Here is an 18,258-nt window from a genome sequence, read left to right as displayed (position 1 = left end):
CCCGTGAGCCACAACTACTGAGCCTGTGTACCACAACTACTGAAGCCCGCACACCTAGAGACTGTGCTCTGCAACAAGAGAAGCCACTGCAATGAGAAGCCCGTGCACTGCAATGAAAAGTAGCCCCCGCTCGCCACAACTAGAGAAAGCCTGGGCACAGCAATGAAGAACCCAATGCAGCCAAAAATAAATAAATAAACGAATTAATTTTTTAAAAAAGGAATGCAAACAGCCTTCTCCAGGGAGAATAAACCTCCAGTCACCAGCTAGGGTAGGGGAGAGGCAGGAACTCAGTGACACAGAGTTGAAGAGGGGGCATAGGGATCTTAAGTAGCTTTCAAACAATCTTCCCTATGTTAGTCGCGCACATCCTTTCCCCCACTTCCTTCCAGAGGAACTGGGGCCTCCAATTCTTCTGTCCTTTGAAGATTCTGTGGTATAAACCAGGTGAGTTCTCAGCTTCCTCAGGTTCACCAAGTAAATTATGACTCATCCACCAACTTTCTATCGTACAGAATTGTGTTCCTCCTTTCTCCTCTCCCATTCTCCCCACCATTGTGGGTTTAAGCCTTTTTAAACAATCCCTTTACTGTAGCTTTAGTGGGATTTTTGGAAGAGAGCAAAATTAAACGCATGTGTTCAATTTGCCATTCTCTGCTCATTCATCCATTTTCATCTTCCAAAATTATGTTGACAACTCTATCCCACTGTCATCTCCTTGTTACTTTACACTTCTTTTAACTTTGTATCAGTCTAGTGGGGTTTCAGGAGAGGGGCAGTGTTAAATCCAATATTTTTCAATCCGCCATGTTTAATTTGAAGCTCTCCAATTATCTGCTTAGAATAAATTCCTTCCCAGAAGCGAAATTACTTTGCCAGAGGGCTTGCTTACATTTTAAGGCTTTTGGTAGAGATGGTCAAAATGCCCTCCAGGAAAGTCTAATTTATACTCAAACCAGTGGGGTATGAAAGTGACTATTTCTTTATACTCTGATAAGCATTATGCAGTTTTACTCGTTTTAATCTTTGCCAATCTAAGAGGCGGAGAAAAATATCTCATTTTGCATTTTTTAAAGAATATCAGCTTTTTTCTTATATGTATTGGCTCATTTGTAAATGGCTTTTGTAATTTGTCATCTTTTACAATTAGGCTATTCATGTTCTTACTGATTTTTAAGAGTTCTTTACATAGAGACTATTAACTCTTAATGTACTTTTGCAAAAAATTCCACTTTGATATCTTTATTTTTTCATTGTTTCAGAATAATAGTTTTTACAACATGAATTTGTACTTTCTATGTAGTCAAATCTATCGGTATCTTAACTTTATTGCTTTTGCCGTCAAGAGTAGAAAGTCTTCCCCATTCTGAAACAGTAAAAATAATATTCTATATTCTCTTTTTTTTAACATCTTTATTGGCATATAATTGTAAAGCAATGTTGTGCTGGTTTTTGCTGTATAACAAAGTGTATCAGCTATATGTATAAATATATCCCCATATCCCCTCCCTCTTGAGTCTCCATCCTACCCTCCCTATCCCACCCGCCTAGGTGCTATGCGGCTGCCTCCCACTAGCTATCTATTTTACATTTGGTGATGTATATATGTCAATGCTACTCTCTCACTTCATCCCAGCTTACCCTTACCCCTCCCTGTGTCCTCAAGTCCATTCTCTATGCCTACCTCTTTATTCCTGTCCTGCCCCTTGGTTCATCAGAACCAGTTTTCTTTTTTTTTTTTAGATTCCACATATATGTGTTAGCATACGGTATTTGTTTTTCTCTTTCTGACTTCCTTCACTCTGTATGACAGACTCTAGGTCCATCCACCTCACTACAAATAACTCAATTTGGTTTCTTTTTATGGTTGAGTAATATTCCATTGTACATATGTGCCACATCTTCTTTATCCATTCATCTGCTGATGGACACTTAGGTTGGTGGGAATGTAAGTTGATATAGCCACTATGGAGAACAGTATGGAGGTTCCTTAAAAAACTAAAAATAGGGCTTCCCTGGTGGCACAGTGGTTGAGAGTCCGCCTGCCGATGCAGGGGACACGGGTTCGTGCCCTGGTCCGGGAAGATCCCACATGCCGTGGAGCGGCTGGGCCCGTGAGCCATGGCCACTGAGCCTGCGCGTCCGGAGCCTGTGCTCCGCAACGGGAGAGGCCACGGCAGTGAGAGGCCCACATACCGCAAAAAACAAACAAACAAAAAAACTAAAAATAGAACTACCATATGATCTATATTCTCTTTTAATTTTTTCATTTAAATGTGTATTCAATATGAAATTTATTTTAAAGTAAGGAATAAGGAAGATAATCCAACCATAATTTTTTCTTAATAAAAGAAGCCAATTATGCAGGTACCATTTATCAGATAGCCTGTCCTTTCCTTACTGAAGTAAATCTCATTTCTACCTTATACTAAATCCCTATAAACACCTGACTGGGTTTGGACTTTCTATTTACTTCCACTTTTATGCTTTACTTTCTTTTAACTGAAGTAGAGTTGATGTATAATATATAGGTTACAGGGGTACAATGCAGTGATTCACAATTTTTAAAGGTTATACTCCATTTTTAGTTATTATAAAATATTGGCTATATTCCCTGTGTTGTACAATATATCCTTGTAGCTTATTTTATACAGAATAGTTTGTACCTCTTAATCCCCTATCCCTATATTGCTCCTCCCCACTTCCATCTCCCCAAGAATATACTTTATACCTTGTAGGAAAAGTATCTTCTCATTACTCCTCTTTTTTATAATGTTCTTGACTGTTCTTTCTTATTGAATCTTTGCATAAACTTTAGAACATTTTTCACGCTGAATCTTTGTAAATTTTAGAACTTTGAGTTTTGATGAGACTCAGATCAAATTAATAGGTTATTTTGGGGAGAATAGATCTATTTATGATAGAGTCTTCACATTGGCTTTTATGTAAAGATGGTTGCCATCAACTCCTCTCTTCTTCATTCTTCCTGCCTCTCCAGAGGTGAAGAGAGATGGAGTCTATTCCTCCCTTTCTCTTGATTTCTGAGGCAACATCACAGGAAGGCTTGCAACTTCCACCTAGTCACTGGAGTCCTCAGCCACCATGTAAGAAGTCCAACTACCTTGGGGCTGCCATGCTGTGAGAAACCCTAGCCCCATGGAGATAAAGAGAGAAATGCCTGGCCAGACCTTCATTGTTCCAGCCCCCTGCTGTTGGACTCGTCCCAACGGACCCAGCCATTGTGGAACAAAGACAAGTCCCTCTGTGCTCTAAATTCTTGACACAGAGAATCATGAGGTATGATAATAACAAATGTTCTGTTAAGCCATTAACCTTGGAGTGGCTTGTTGTGTAACAATAAATAATTGAAATGGGTAGTAAATTAGTTACTTAGTTGGTTAGTTAGTTCTAATTATTAAATAAGCATCTGTGAACCCAACATCCAAAACAAAAGCTTGGAACTTGAGAATAACCTGTATCTAGCTACATGGTCTCCCTCTATCTTATTCCCCTTCCTGTCCCAACTTTAGTTAATCATGATTCATAATCTTGATTCATCATTTTTTAAACTTTTCTTTTTGTATAATTTTATTGCATATATATTCATTAAAATTGTACATATCTTTATTTTAGTTAAAAAAAGTGTAATCTTTTAGGGCTTACATTTTCACTTAATATTATAGTACTAAGATTCATCCATATGGTTGTGTATCATGTTAGTTCATTTGTCTTGTCTGCCTTGTACTTCTTTATCATGCAAATATCTCAGTTTAATCATTCACTCTTCCATTGATGGGCACTTTAATTGCCAGATTTTTGCTATTGTGAACATTGCTGCTATGAACATTCTTGTGGATGATTCTTGTTGTACATGTGCAAATTTCTCTTGGGTATATACCTAGGAGTAGAATTGCTGGCATAAAAGAGATGATAAACTTTAGGTGGTCATCCCAAATTGTGTTCCACCATGTTTATATCCATTTAAATTCCTACTGGCAATGTATAAGAAAGAGATCATCCGGAATCATATCCACTCCAACTTTTGATATTGTCAGACTTTTTCATTTTTGCCAATTAGATGGGTATTAAATTCTGTCTCATTGTAGTGCTAATTGGCATTTTCTTATCACTAATTATCACTAATTTCATTATCACTAATGATGTTGAACATCTCCTCATCTATATGTTGGTAATATGTGTTTCCTCTTCTGTGAAATGCCTCCTCATATCTCTGGACAATTTTCTGTTGGGTTATATGTGCTTTTCTTACTATTTTGTAAGAGTTCTTTATATATTCTTGATACAAATTCATTATCATCTGTAGATATTGCAAAGATCTTCTCTCAGTTTCTAGATTGACTTTCTACTTTCTTTTAAAAGTCTTTTTTTTAAAGATTTTTTTGATGTGGACCATTTTTAAACTCTTTATTGAATTTGTTACAATATTGCTTTTGTTGTTTATCTTTGGGTTTTTTGGCCATGAGGCATGTGGGATCTTAGCTCCCCAACCAGGGATCGAACCCACACCCCCTGCAGTGAAAGGTGAAGTCTTAACCACTGGACTGCCGGGGAAGTCCCTAAAAGTCCTTTAGATAGCTAAAATTCTTAATTCTTAAAAATTTTGCCATAGTGTTTTAATTTCTCTCTCTCTTTTTCTAAGACCTTTTTTATCAGCAGTTTTGGGTTTACAGCGAAATTGAGGGGAAGGTACAGAGATTTCCCATATACCCCATCCCCCCCACAAATGCATAACCTCCCCATTATTAGCATTCCCTACCAGAGTGGTCCATTTGTTACAATCGATGAACCTACATTGACATATCATAATCATCCAAAATCCACGGTATACACTAGTGTTTACTCTTGCTATTGCACATTCTATGGGTTTTGACAAACATAATAGTGTGTATCTACCATTATGGTATCATACAGACTATTTTCTCTGCCCTAAAAATCCTCTGTGTTCTGCCTGTTCATCCCTCCTCCCCCACCCCCAGCCTCTAGCAACCACTGATATTTTTACTGTGTCAATAGTTTTGCCTTTGCCAGAATATCACAGAATTGGAACCATATGTCTATAGTCTTTTCAGATTGGCTTTTTTCACTTAGTAATATGCATTTAAATTTCCTCCATGTCTTTTCATGGCCTGATGGCTCATTTCTTTTTAGTGCTGAATAATATTCCATTGTCTGAATGTATCACAGTTTATCCATTCACCTACTGAAAGACATCTTGGTTGCTTCAAAACTTTGCATTATTATTAATAAAGCTACCATAAACATTCATGTGCAGATTTTTGTGTAGACATAAGTTTTCAACTCATTTGTACCAAGGAACATGATTGCTGGAATGTTCAATAGGAGTATGTTTAGTTTTGTAAGAAACTACCAAACTGTCTTCCAAAGTGGCTGTACCACTTTGCATTCCCACCAGCAAGGAATGAGAGTTCCTGCTGCTCTACATCCTCACCAATATTTGGTATCGTCAGTGGTAATGGCCATTCTAATAGGTGTGTAGTGGTATCTCATTACTATTTTAATTTGCATCTCCTCAAAGACATATGATGTGGAGCATATTTTCATATGATTATTTGCCATGTGTATATCTTCTTTGGTGAGGTGTCTGTTAAGGTCTTTGGCCCGTTTTTTAATCAGGTTGTTTATTTTCTTATTATTGAGTTTCAAGAGTTTTTTATATAATTTGGATAATAGTTCTTTATCAGATGTGTCTTTTACAAATATTTTCTCTCAGTCTGTGGCCTGTCTTCTCATTCTCTTGACACTGTCTTCATAAAGCAAAAGTTTTTAATTTTAATGAAGTCCATCCTATCAATTATTTCTTTGTCATTATATCTAAAAGTCATCACCATACCCAACATCATCTAGGTTTTCTCCTGTGTTATCTTCTAGGAGTTTTATGGTTTTGCATTATACATTTAGGTCTGTGATCCATTTTGAGTTAATTTTTGTGAAGGATATCTATTTGTTCCAGCACCAAGTTCTTAATTTTAATATAGACAAATCTATCAATCTTTCCCTTAGAGTTGACAGTTTTGTATCTTGTTTAAAAATATTTTTCTACTAGGAGTCTTAAATTTTGGATATTAAAGCGTAAGTCTTCAATTCACTTAGAGCTGATTTCTGTACACGGTGAAAAGCAGGATTACAATTTCATCTTCTTCCACATGGATAACCACTATTTTCCAGCTATGTTCACTTCTTTGCTTATGTGATATGCCACCTCTTTCTTGTACTCAAGTTCCACACATGTTAGAATTTTGATTGGAATTGCCTTACATCTGTAAATTAATTTAGGGAGAATTGACAGCTTCACTCTATTGTTTTCTTACCCTTGAATGTATCTCTCCATATATTTATACCTTTTAAAATTCTCTTAGTAAAGTGTTATAATTTTCCCTGTAGAAGTCTTATACACCATTTATTGGATAATTGACATTCTCTGATGATATTTTAAATGACGTCTTTAACTGTGTTTTCTAGTTTGCTGCTGCCATGTAAAAATGTAACTGATTTGTGTTTATTCTTGTTATGCTCACTCATCTTGCTAGAATCTATTCTGTTAATTATATGTCTGTAGACTTCTCTGGTGTTTTTATGTAACTACATGATCATCTACAAATAATGATGGTTTTAATTTCTCTTTTCCAATCCTTATCCCTCTAATTTCTATTTCTTGCCTTATTGAACTGACTAGGTCATCCAATAAAATGAGGAATGGTGGTGATATTGTTGGCATCTTGTTCCTGATTACAAATGAAATCATTTCCCCATTTTGGGGACTTTTCATAAGTACTCTTTACAATGTTTATAAATTTCCATTCTAATCCTGAGTTAATAAGTGCTTTAATCATGAATGAGTTTTGTCAGATAACTTCTTTTACAACTTTTAGGATGACTATGCAGTTTCTTCTTTTAATCTGTTAATGTTTATGGGTTTTAAAATATTAAACCATCTTTGCTCATTCAAAATAAACTCAGTCGTGGTGTGTTAATCTTTTTTAAACACTGTTGGATTCTTTTGGACTCTATTTGAAAATATTTTGTTAGGATATTTGCATCTATACCCTTGAGTGAAATGGACCTATAGTCTTTCCTCCCTTTCTCCCTCCCTACCTTTTTTTCTTCCTTCTTTCCTTCCTTCCTTCTTTGTTTCCTTCCCTTTTTCCCTTTTTCTTCCTTCCTCAATATGTCTTTGTTTGGCTCTGGCATTAGGGTAGTACAGTCCTCATAGAATAAGTTACATTCCTTCTTTTTCTGCTACATGAAAGTTGTATAAAATGGAATGATGAGTTCTTTGAAAGTGTTGTAGAACTCATCTGTAAAACCATCTGTGACTGATGCTTTGTTTTAATTCTTTTTAGGCAGCACTTTCAGTTGTAATTTTCTAGGAATTTGCCTATTTTGTCTACATATTCAAAATTGTTGGCATATAGTTGCTGATAGTATCCTCTTATCTTTAAATCTCTGTGGGAAGTTATTCCTCCCTTTCCATTCATAGTATGTGTTTATATGTGTCTTTTCTTTTTTTTTTGGTTAGTCTTAATAGAGATTTGTCTATCTTATGAGTCATTCAAAGATCCAACTTTTGGTTTTGTTGATATTCTTTACCACATTTTTTTTCTTATTTCTTGATTTTTTTATTCTTATGTTTAGCTGTTTCTCCTTCCTTTTGTTATATTCTATTGGTTTTTTTCCCTACCTTCTTAAGGTAGACACATAGCTCATTAACTTTGAGGCTGTCTTATTTTCTTATATACATATTTAAAGCTATACTTTTTTTAAGTTCCACAAGCTCTGATATTTAGTGTTTTCACAATCTTTAAGATTTAGGTATTTGTACGTTTCTATTATGATTTTTTTCTTGATCCACGGGCTGACTAGCAGTATATTTTTCAAGTTTTCAGATATGTAAGGTTTCTTATTTATCTTTTGATTACTCACTTCAAAATTAAGTATGCTGTGGTCAGAGATAATGTTCTGAGTTATATCTATTATTTGAAACTGTAAATATTTCTGATGTGCTTGAGAAAAATGTGTACTTTCTAATTTTTGTATTCAGAATTTCATAAATGCCCATTAGGTAAAGCTAATCATTTGTATTATTCATATTTTTTATATCCTTGCTGATACAATTGAGAAAGTTGAGATCTCCTAGTATGGTGGTAGATTTATCACCTCCAGGTTATTTATTAGTTTTTGCTTTATATAGATATTTGAGGTTATTTTGTTAGATGCATACATCTTTAGAATTGCTATGTCTCCTTGGCAAAAATGAACACTTTATCATTACATAATGTAGTGCTCTATCCATCCCTAGTCATGCCCTTTGCCTTAAAGTCAATCTTATTTGATAGTAATATAGCTATTGTGTTTAGGTTAATATTTGCCAATATATCTTTTTCTTTCCTTTTACTATTAACTTGGGCTTGTTCTTAGCTTTTTAAGTATGTCTTGTAAATAACATACATCTGGGTTTTTAAACCCCATCTGTCAATATTTGCTTTTTAACTTGTGAGTTAAGTCCATTCACATTTATTATAATTATTTTTATATATTTGGATTCGTTTTTACCATCTTAATTTTTCAGTTGTCTTACTTTTTAATGCTTCTTTTCAATCATTTGCCCTCTAATTTGATAAGAATTTTAGCACATTTTTACATTCCCTTAGTTTTCCCTCCCTCCTAACACCAATCATATTGATGTATCTAGAACTGTGTTTCTCAAACTCTCAAGGCATCTAGGATTCTCATTAAAAGGCAGATTCTGATTCTGGATGTTTAGGGTGGGACTTGAGTTTTTCTAACAAGCTCCCTGGTGATGCCGATGCTGGTTCAAACACCACCCTTTGAGTAGCAAGGATCTACACTTGTGCTGTTCAATATGGTAGCCAAATCTGGGTTTGCAGTTCTTCATTATATACTTCATCCAAAACAGCTGTCAGTGTGGATTTTTGTCAGTGTGGTTTGTCAGTGACAAACCTGCTGAAGCTTTATGGGACTAAGAATATTTCTGTCATGACCTCATATGTAAATGTCTTGGCTAAATATAAAATTACGGAGTCTAAATTCTTTCCTTCTAATATTTTTTAAATGATACTCATGACTTCCTGTATATAGTGCTTATTTGAAAAATCTCTTATGGTCAGTCTAACTCTTGTTCTTTTGTGTGTGAACTATTCTTTCTCTCTGGAAACTTTTAGAATTTTCTCTTAGACTTTGCTATTCTTAAATTACACATTTCCATTCTGTCTGCCCTATCTATTCTCTGCAGTATCTTTCAATCGAAAGCCTTTCTTCTCCTCTGCCTTCCCTTTCTCTTCTTCTCCCCTTCCCCTTCCTCTTTCTCTTCCTCCTTCTTATCCTCCTCTTTTCCCTCTAGATAACTCTGGAAACTTTATCATCATTATTTCTTCTAATATGTCTTCCTCTCCATTTTTTTCTCTTTTTGGCACCTCTATTATCTGGATGTTAGTACTTCAACTTTATTTTCCATATGTCTTGGCTTTTCTTTTCATATTTTTTATTTATTTGTCTTTTCCCTCTTCCTTAAGATGATCTCAGGTTAGTCTTCCACATCACTAATGCATCCCCTCCACATAGATCCTGGCTGCTATTTATCTGAACTGTTCTATTATTTATTTTAACTACCATATTTTTCATACTAATATTTCTGCTTGGTCTTTGTTTATGTTTCTTTATTCTTATTCTAAGATATTAGATATTACAAACATCTTCCCCTATCACTTTTAGTTTATTACTCTAATTCTAAATCGTTCATCTCTCTGTTCTAATATTTCTCCTTCTGAAGGAACCTGTACTCCAGTTGTGTGTTATTTTTTGTTTGGAATGGCTATGATTCTAAACTGTATTATTTGGATCTCAGCTCATTTTCTTCTGGGGATGTTGCTGGCTCTGTGAGTCAGTGCAACCAAGAGAAGGCCAGACCCCTGTCTATGTGAGTCTCAAAGAGCTGACAGGGTAAGTGTGGAAGAGACCTGGGGTGAAAAGGGAAGGCACCAGAAATCCATTTCAATCACTACCCACCCCCACAAAACAGCTCTTTGGGGCTGGGCTTCATTCACCCTTTGCACCCCAGAAAGAAACAGCAAGCACTGTGAGGAGCTCCCCCCTCCCTTCCCACCAGATAGAAATCATCTGTCCTAGGGACTTGGAGAGGGTGGGGTTGGAAGCAAAAGTTCAAAGTTAATCTCTACCTATTTTTCTTAGTTCCTCAAATTTACCATGTATGTCTTGAATGAACTCTAATTTAGTAGTGTTATTCTTCTCACACAGTAATGTACTTGATTTGCTAATGTATTAGTAATGTTGTATTCAAGTGCATATTATTTAGTAGCTTTCTGTTTTGTGCTATTTTATACGGTTTTGTATTAAGGTTAAACAAATTTCATTAAACAAATGGAAAGCTTTTCCTTCTTTATTTATTCACTAGAGCAATTTAAGTTGCATAGAAATTCTCCCAGGTTTGAAATAAATCACCGGCAAGCAGGTCTACATTCTGTTCCTATGGTACAGTTTAGAGGACATTCCATCCAAAAGCAGAAGAATACACTTTCTTCTCAAGTGCACATGGAACATTCTCCAGGATGGATCACATCTTGGGTCACAAATCAAGCCTTTGAAAATTTAAGAAAATTGAAATCATATCAAGCATCTTTTCTGACCACAACACTAGAGACAAATTACAGGAAAAAAAACTGTAAAAAACACAAACGCATGGAGACTAAACAGTGCACTGCTAAATAATGAAGAGATCACAGGAGAAATCAAAGAGGAATTTAAAAATACCTAGAAACAAAAACACCATGATCCATAACCTATGGAATGCAGTAAAAGCAGTTCTAAGAGGGAAGTTTATAGCAATTCAATCTCACCTTAAGAAACAAGAAATATCTCAAATAAATAATCTAACCTTACTCCTAAAGCAGCTACAAAAAGAAGAACAAAGAAAACACAAAGTTAGTAGAAGGAAAGAATCATAAAGATCAGAACAGAAATACATGAAATAGAAAGGAAGAAAACAATAGCAAAGATCAATAAAACTAAAAGCTGGTTCTTTGAGAAAATAAACAAAATTGATAAATTTTGTTTAACCAGACTCATCAAGAAAAAAAGGGAGAAGACTCAAATGAATAGAATTAGAAATGAAAAAGGAGAAGTAACAACTGACACTGCAGAAATACAAAAGATCATGAGAGACTACTACAAGCAACTCTATGCCAATAAAATGGACAACCTGGAAGAAAAGGACAAATTCTTGGAAAGGTACAACTTTCCAAGACTGAACCAGGAAGAATCAGAAAATATAAACAAACCAATCAAAAGTAATGAAATTGCAACTGTAATTAAAAATCTTCCAAAAAACAAAAGTCCAGGACCAGATGGCTTCACAGGTGAGTTCTATCAAACATTTAGAGAAGAGTTAACACCTATATATCTCAAGCTCTTCCAAAAAATTGTGGAGGGAGGAACACTCCCAAACTCGTTCAACAAGACCACCACCACCCTGATACCAAAACCAGACAAAGATACCACACAAAAAAAGAAAATTACAGACCAATATCACTGATGAACATAGATGCAAAAATCCTCAACAAAATACTAGCAAACAGAATCCAGCAACACAGGAGAAAAGGGAACCCTCATAAATTGTTGGTGGGAATGTAAATTGATACAACCACTATGGAGAACAGTATGGAGGTTCCTTAAAAAACTACAAATAGAACTACCATACGACCCAGCAATCCCACTACTGGGCATATACCCTGAGAAAACCAAAATTCAAAAAGAGTCATGTACCACAATGTTCATTGCAGCTCTATTTACAATAGCCAGGACATGGAAGCAACCTAACTGTCCATCAATAGATGAATGGATAAAGAAGATGTGGCACATATATACAATGGAATATTACTCAGCCATAAAAAGAAAAGAAATTGAGTTTTTTGTAGTGAGGTGGATGGACCTAGAGACTGTCATACAGAGTGAAGTAAGTCAGAAAGAGAAAAATAAATACCGCATGCTAACGCATATATATGGAAACTAAGAAAAAAAAATGGTCATGAAGAACCGAGGGGCAAGACAGGAATAAAGACACAGACCTACTAGAGCATGGACTTGATGCCACGGGGAGGGTGAAGGGTAAGCTGGGACAAAGTGAGAGAGTGGTAGCATATATATGGACATATATACACTACCAAATGTAAAATAGTTAGTGGGAAGCAGTCGCATAGCACAGGGAGATCAGCTCGATGCTTTGTGACCAGCTAGAAAGGTGGGATAGGGAGGGTGGGAGGGAGGGAGATGCAAGAGGGAAGAGATATGGGGATATATGCATATGTATAGCTGATTCACTTTGTTATAAAGCAGAAACTAACACACCATTGTAAAACAATTATACTCCAATAAAAATGTTAAAAAAAAAAGAATCCAACAACACATTAAAAAGATCTTACACTATAATCACATGGGATTTATCCAAGGGATGCAAGAATTCTTCAATATACGCAAATCAATCAATGTGATACACCATATTAACAAATTAAAAAATAAGAACCATATGATCATCTCAATACATGCAGAAAACACTTTTGACAAAATTTAACACCCATTTATGATTAAAACTCTCCTGAAAGTGGGCATAGAGGGAACCTACCTCAACATAATAAAGGCCATATATGACAAACCCACAGCAAACATCCTTCTCAATGGTGAAAAACTGAAAGCATTTCCTCTAAGATTAGGGACAAGACAAGGATGTCCACTCTTGCTACTGTTATTCACCATAGTTTTGGAAGCCCTAGCCATGGAAATCAGAGAAGGAAAAGAAATCAAAGGAATCCAAATTGGAAAGAATCCAAATCCAAATCATGTCACTGTTTACAGATGACATGTTCCTATACATAGAAAACCCCAAAGATGCCACCAGAAAACTACTAGAACTAATCAATGAATTTGGTAAGGTTGCAGGATACAAAATTAATGCACAGAAATCTCTTGCATTCCTACACACTAACAACAAAAGATCAGAAGGAGAAATTAAGGAAAAAATCCCATTTACCATCACAACAAAAAGAATAAAATACCTAGGAATAAATGTATGTAAGGAGGCAAAAGACCTGTACTCAGAAAACTATAAAACACTAATGAAAGAAATCAAAGATGACATAAACAGATGGAGAAATATCTGTTTCTCCATCAATTGGAGATTGGAAGATTCAATTTTGTGAAAACAACTATACTACCCAAAGCAATCTACAGGTTCAATGCAATCTCTACCAAATTATCAATGACATTCTTCACAGAATTAGAACAAAAAAATTTACGGTTTGTATGGAAACACAAAAGACCCTGAATAGCCAAAGCAATCTTGAGAAAGAAAAATGGAGCTGGAGGAATCAGGCTCCCCAACTTCAAAATATACTACAAAACTACAGTAATCAAGATAATTTGGTACTGGCACAAAAACAGAAATATAGGTCAATGGAACAGGATAGAAAGCCCAGAGATAAACCCACACACATATTGTCACCTAATTTATGACAAAGGAGGCAAGAATATACAATGGAGAAAACACAGCCTCTTCAATAAGTGGTGTTGGGAAAACTGGTAAGCTACATGTAAAAGAATGAAATTAGACCACCTAACACCAGACACAAAAATAAACTCAAAATGGATTAAAGACCTAAATGTAAAACCAGACACTCTAAAACTCTTAGAGAAAAACAGAGGAAAAACACTCTATGACATAAACCACAGCAAGATCCTTTGTGACCCACCTCCTAGAGTAATGAAAATAAAAACAGAAATAAACAAATGGGACCTAATGAAACTTAAAATCTTTTGCACAGCAAAGGAAACCTTAAACAAGACAAAAAGACAACCCTCAGAATGGGAGAAAATATTTGCAAACAAAGCAATGGACAAAGGATTAATCTCCAAAATATACAAACAGCTCATGCAGCTCAATATCATAAAACAAACAACCCAATCAAAAAATGGGCAGAAGACCTAAATAAACATTTCACCTAAGAAGACATACAGATGGCCAAGAGGCACATGAAAAGATGCTCAACATCACAGAGAAATGCAAATCAAAACTACAATGAGGTATCACCTCACACCAGTCAGAATGGCCATCATCAAAAATCTACAAACAATAAATGCTGGAAAAAGTGTGGAGAAAAGGGAACCCTCTTGCACTGTTGGTGGGAATGTAAATTTACACAGCCACTGTGGAGAACAGTATGGAGGTTCCTTAAAAAATTAAAAATAGAACTACCATATGACCCAGCAATCCCACTCCTGGGTTTATACCCTGAGAAAAAAATTCAAAATGTTACATGTACCCCAGTGTTCACTGCAGCACTATTTACAATAGCCAGGACGTGGAAACAGCTTAAATGTCTATCAACAGATGAATGGATAAAGAAGATGTGGTACATAATATGGGCGGGAAAGAGAGGGTGGGATGAATTGGGAGATTAGGTATGACATAAATACACTACCATCTGTAAAATAGATAGCTAGTGGGAACCTGCTATAAAGCACAGAGAGCTCAGCTCTGTGCTTTGTGATGACCTAGATGGGTGGGATGGGGGGCAGGGGGGAGGGAGGTCCAAGAGGGAGGGGATATAGGTATACATATAGCTGATTCACTTCATTATACAGCAGAAACTAACAAAATATTGTAAAGCAGTTATACTCCAATAAAATAAAGACTTCAATAGGTAACAGTCCTCTTAACTTAAAAATTAAACAAGACTTTTATTTTTCTTCCTATCATTAATTCACCAGTCCTAAGTAAGGGGTCTGAGGGGAGAAATGTGTGAGACAACATTTAACTGGACTACAGAACACTACCCTGAGTCTTCCTTGAGTACATATCTCTCTGATTGCTACTTGTTGCCTTATAGTTGGATGATGAAATATATAGACATTTGTTGAACAAATTTAACCTCCAGGTTTAACTCGATACCTATTTTTTTCACTCTCTAAAAGGAAATCTTTTTCAAGCATTGTACTCAGAACAATGTAAACACAAGAAAACAGCTGATAATGCAATAAAACTGACAGTCAAAAAAAAGAAAAGAAGTTCTCTCACGTTTGAAATAAATCACCAGCAAGCAGGTCTACCTTCTGTTCCTATGGTTCAGTTTAGATGATATGGGGAAAGGGGGCAAAGTTCTTCACAAACCTCTTGATTTATTCCATGTTTATTGCTCTATTCAGACTTTCTTTTTCTTCTTGACTCTATTTTAGCTATATTTTCCTTAAAACTCAACCAATTCAACTAGATTTTCAAATTTCTCAGCCGTTTAGTCTTTCTTTTTTAATATTAGCTTTATTGAAGTGTGATTAACATTTAAAAACTCACCCATTTTAAGTGTCCAGTTCAGTGGGTTTTAACAAATGGATGCATTCTTGTAACCTCCACCAAAAATACAGAGTATTTCCATCATGCCAAAAAAGTTCCCTCTTGCCCCTTCGCAGTCAATACCCTCTCCAGCCCCTCCCCCATGCAACTACTGGTTTGATTTCTATCACTGTAACTGTAGCTTTCCTAGAATTTTGTAGGAATGGAATCCGATAAAATTTGTGTTTTATATTTGACTTCATTTTCTTAGCATGTTTTCGAGATTCATGCATGCATATATTAGGAGTTTGGCTCTTTTTATTGGTGAATAGTATCCTATTGTGTGGATATACCAAAATGTATTTATCCGTTCATCAGTTGATGAAAATTTGGATTATTTCCAGTTTGAGGCCATGGCTGAAAAAATGGCCCTCTAAAAATATTCACATACTAATCCCTAGAACCTGTAAACATTACAAAAGCATCTTTGCAGACGTGATCAAATAAAGGATCTTGGGATGGGAAGATTATCCTGGAATACCAGGGTGGGCCCTAAATGCAATCCCATGTATCTTTGTAAGAGTGAGGCAGATTTGACGCACACAGCAGAGAAGGTAATGTGCAGACTGAGCAGGGAGAAATTTGAAGATGTTGGAGTGATACAAGCCAAGGAATGCCAGCAGCCTCTAGAAGCTGAAAGAGGCAAGAACTGTGTTCTCCCCTATAGTCTCCAAAATGTTTATGGCCACGTTTATACTTTGATTATATTCCAGTGAACTGTTTGGACATCTGGCCTCCAGAACGGCGAGAGAATACATTTATGTTGTCTTAAGGAATCACGTTTGTGGCAATTTGTTAGAGCAGCCTCAGGAAACCAGTTCAGAGGCTATTACAAATAAAGCTGCTGTATAAACCTCTGTGTACAAATCTAGGTGTGGGCACATTGTTCATTTCTCTTGGATAAATTCCTGTTGCTTCACATCCTTGCCAACACTTGTTATGATCAGTCTTTTTAATTTTAGTAAGTGCATAGAGACATCTCATTGTGGTTTTAATGTACATTATTCCTGAATACTCATGATGTTGAGCATCTCTTCATGTGCTTTTTGCCAGTCCATACCTTTAATGGTGAAGTCTTTATTCAAATCTTCTACTCATTTTTTATTCAGTAACAACTGAATAATATACATTAATATATACATTAATATTAATATACATTATACATTAATATACATATATATGTATATTAATGTATATTGTATACATAATGTATAATATATACATTAATATTAATATACACATATATAATAATATATACATTAATATACATTAATAACTTATATTAATGTATAAGAATTATTTATATAACAGATATGCTTGCAAATATTTTCTCCCAATCTTCCAATTTCTCAGCAGGGTCTTTCAAGTAGCAAGACTGTTTATTTTGATGAAGTTCATTTTTTAAATTTACACTGTGTGCTTTTTATGTCCTAAGAAATCTGCCTAACCCAACAACACAAGGGTTTTCTTGTTTTCCTTTAGAAGCTTTATAGTTTTAGCTCTTACATTTAGGTCTATAATCTATTTCATGTTGACTTTTTATGATGTGAGGTAAGGATCAAGGTTCACTTTTTTACATATGGACATCCAATTGTTTCAGTTCCATGCGTTGAAAAGTATCCCCACTGAATTACCTTAGCACATGTGTAGAAAATGCCTATCTATGTTCCATTGATCTGCCTTCACACCAGTACCACACTATCTTGATTCCTGTTGCTTTAACGCTCATGAAATCAAATAATTTAAGTCCTATAACTTCGTCTTTTTTTACCAAATTGTTTTGGGTATTCTAGACATTTTGCATTTGCAGTTGTATTTAATTTCTCAGCAAGATTTTGTAATTTTCAGTGTATATGTCTTGCTCATAATTTGTTATATTTATCCTTGATTATTTTAAGGTTTTAATGCTCTTGAAACTGGTGTTTTAAGTTTGAATTTCCAATTGTATATTGTTGTACTTTTTTTTATGTCACTCTTTCCAGGGTTTTATGCTATTTCTCATTCATAACATTTTGTGTGCACTTTTTTGTTTTATTAACACTGTTAAGATTTTCTTATTTTATTAGCCTTTGCACAAATAAACACTTTGGTTTGTTTAATAAATCTATTGAGTCTTCATTTCCTAATTCATTAAGTTTTGCTTTTGTCTTTATTTTTTCCTTTTACTTTCATTAGGTTTGTTTTATTACTCTTCTCTAAGTTTTTGAGTTAATTGTTGAATGCATTTTGCTTTCATTTGCTTTTATTTAGTTATGGTGATGGCTTTGTACTCTGACCACTTAGCTAGGCTGGAAGAACTGCATTTCACAGAATTCATTTCCTTATATGATTGTGCATTAGAATGGGCTCCAAAGGAAATTTACATGGGATTTGGAAGGCAGAAGTGATGGAGCAGTCATTTGTTTTACACCAAAGGTCAGTGTAGGACCAGGTACTATTGCAGTTCACAAATGCTGCACACCTGCTGGCTGATCTTGGTGCGGACAGCAGCCAGGCCCTCAGCTCCACTGGATCTCTTCCTGCTCCTCAGAATTCTGACTCTGTTGCACCTACAGTTGATGCCAGCTTACTAGAGCAGTGAGAGATAGACACGTGTTCCTGTCTGTCCTGATGGGTTCAAGTTTGCTCTTATTCTTTCCTACTTCACATCTATCTCCCTTCCTGATTTAACCTAATCTGAGGATTTTCATTGGAATAACCAGAGGCTTTTCAGTGTCGGTTATTACTACAAATTTCTTTTCACTTTGGTTAGCTCTCTAAAGAATTTTTTCTCATTTTATTAAATTTCTAACTCTGTTACTAGC

This window comes from Neophocaena asiaeorientalis, unplaced genomic scaffold (genome assembly GCF_003031525.2).
Source record: "Neophocaena asiaeorientalis asiaeorientalis breed wild unplaced genomic scaffold, Neophocaena_asiaeorientalis_V1.1 scaffold303, whole genome shotgun sequence".
Lineage (NCBI taxonomy): Eukaryota > Metazoa > Chordata > Mammalia > Artiodactyla > Phocoenidae > Neophocaena > Neophocaena asiaeorientalis.
The sequence above is the reverse complement of the archived record's forward strand: the minus strand, read 5'-3'. Positions refer to the sequence as shown.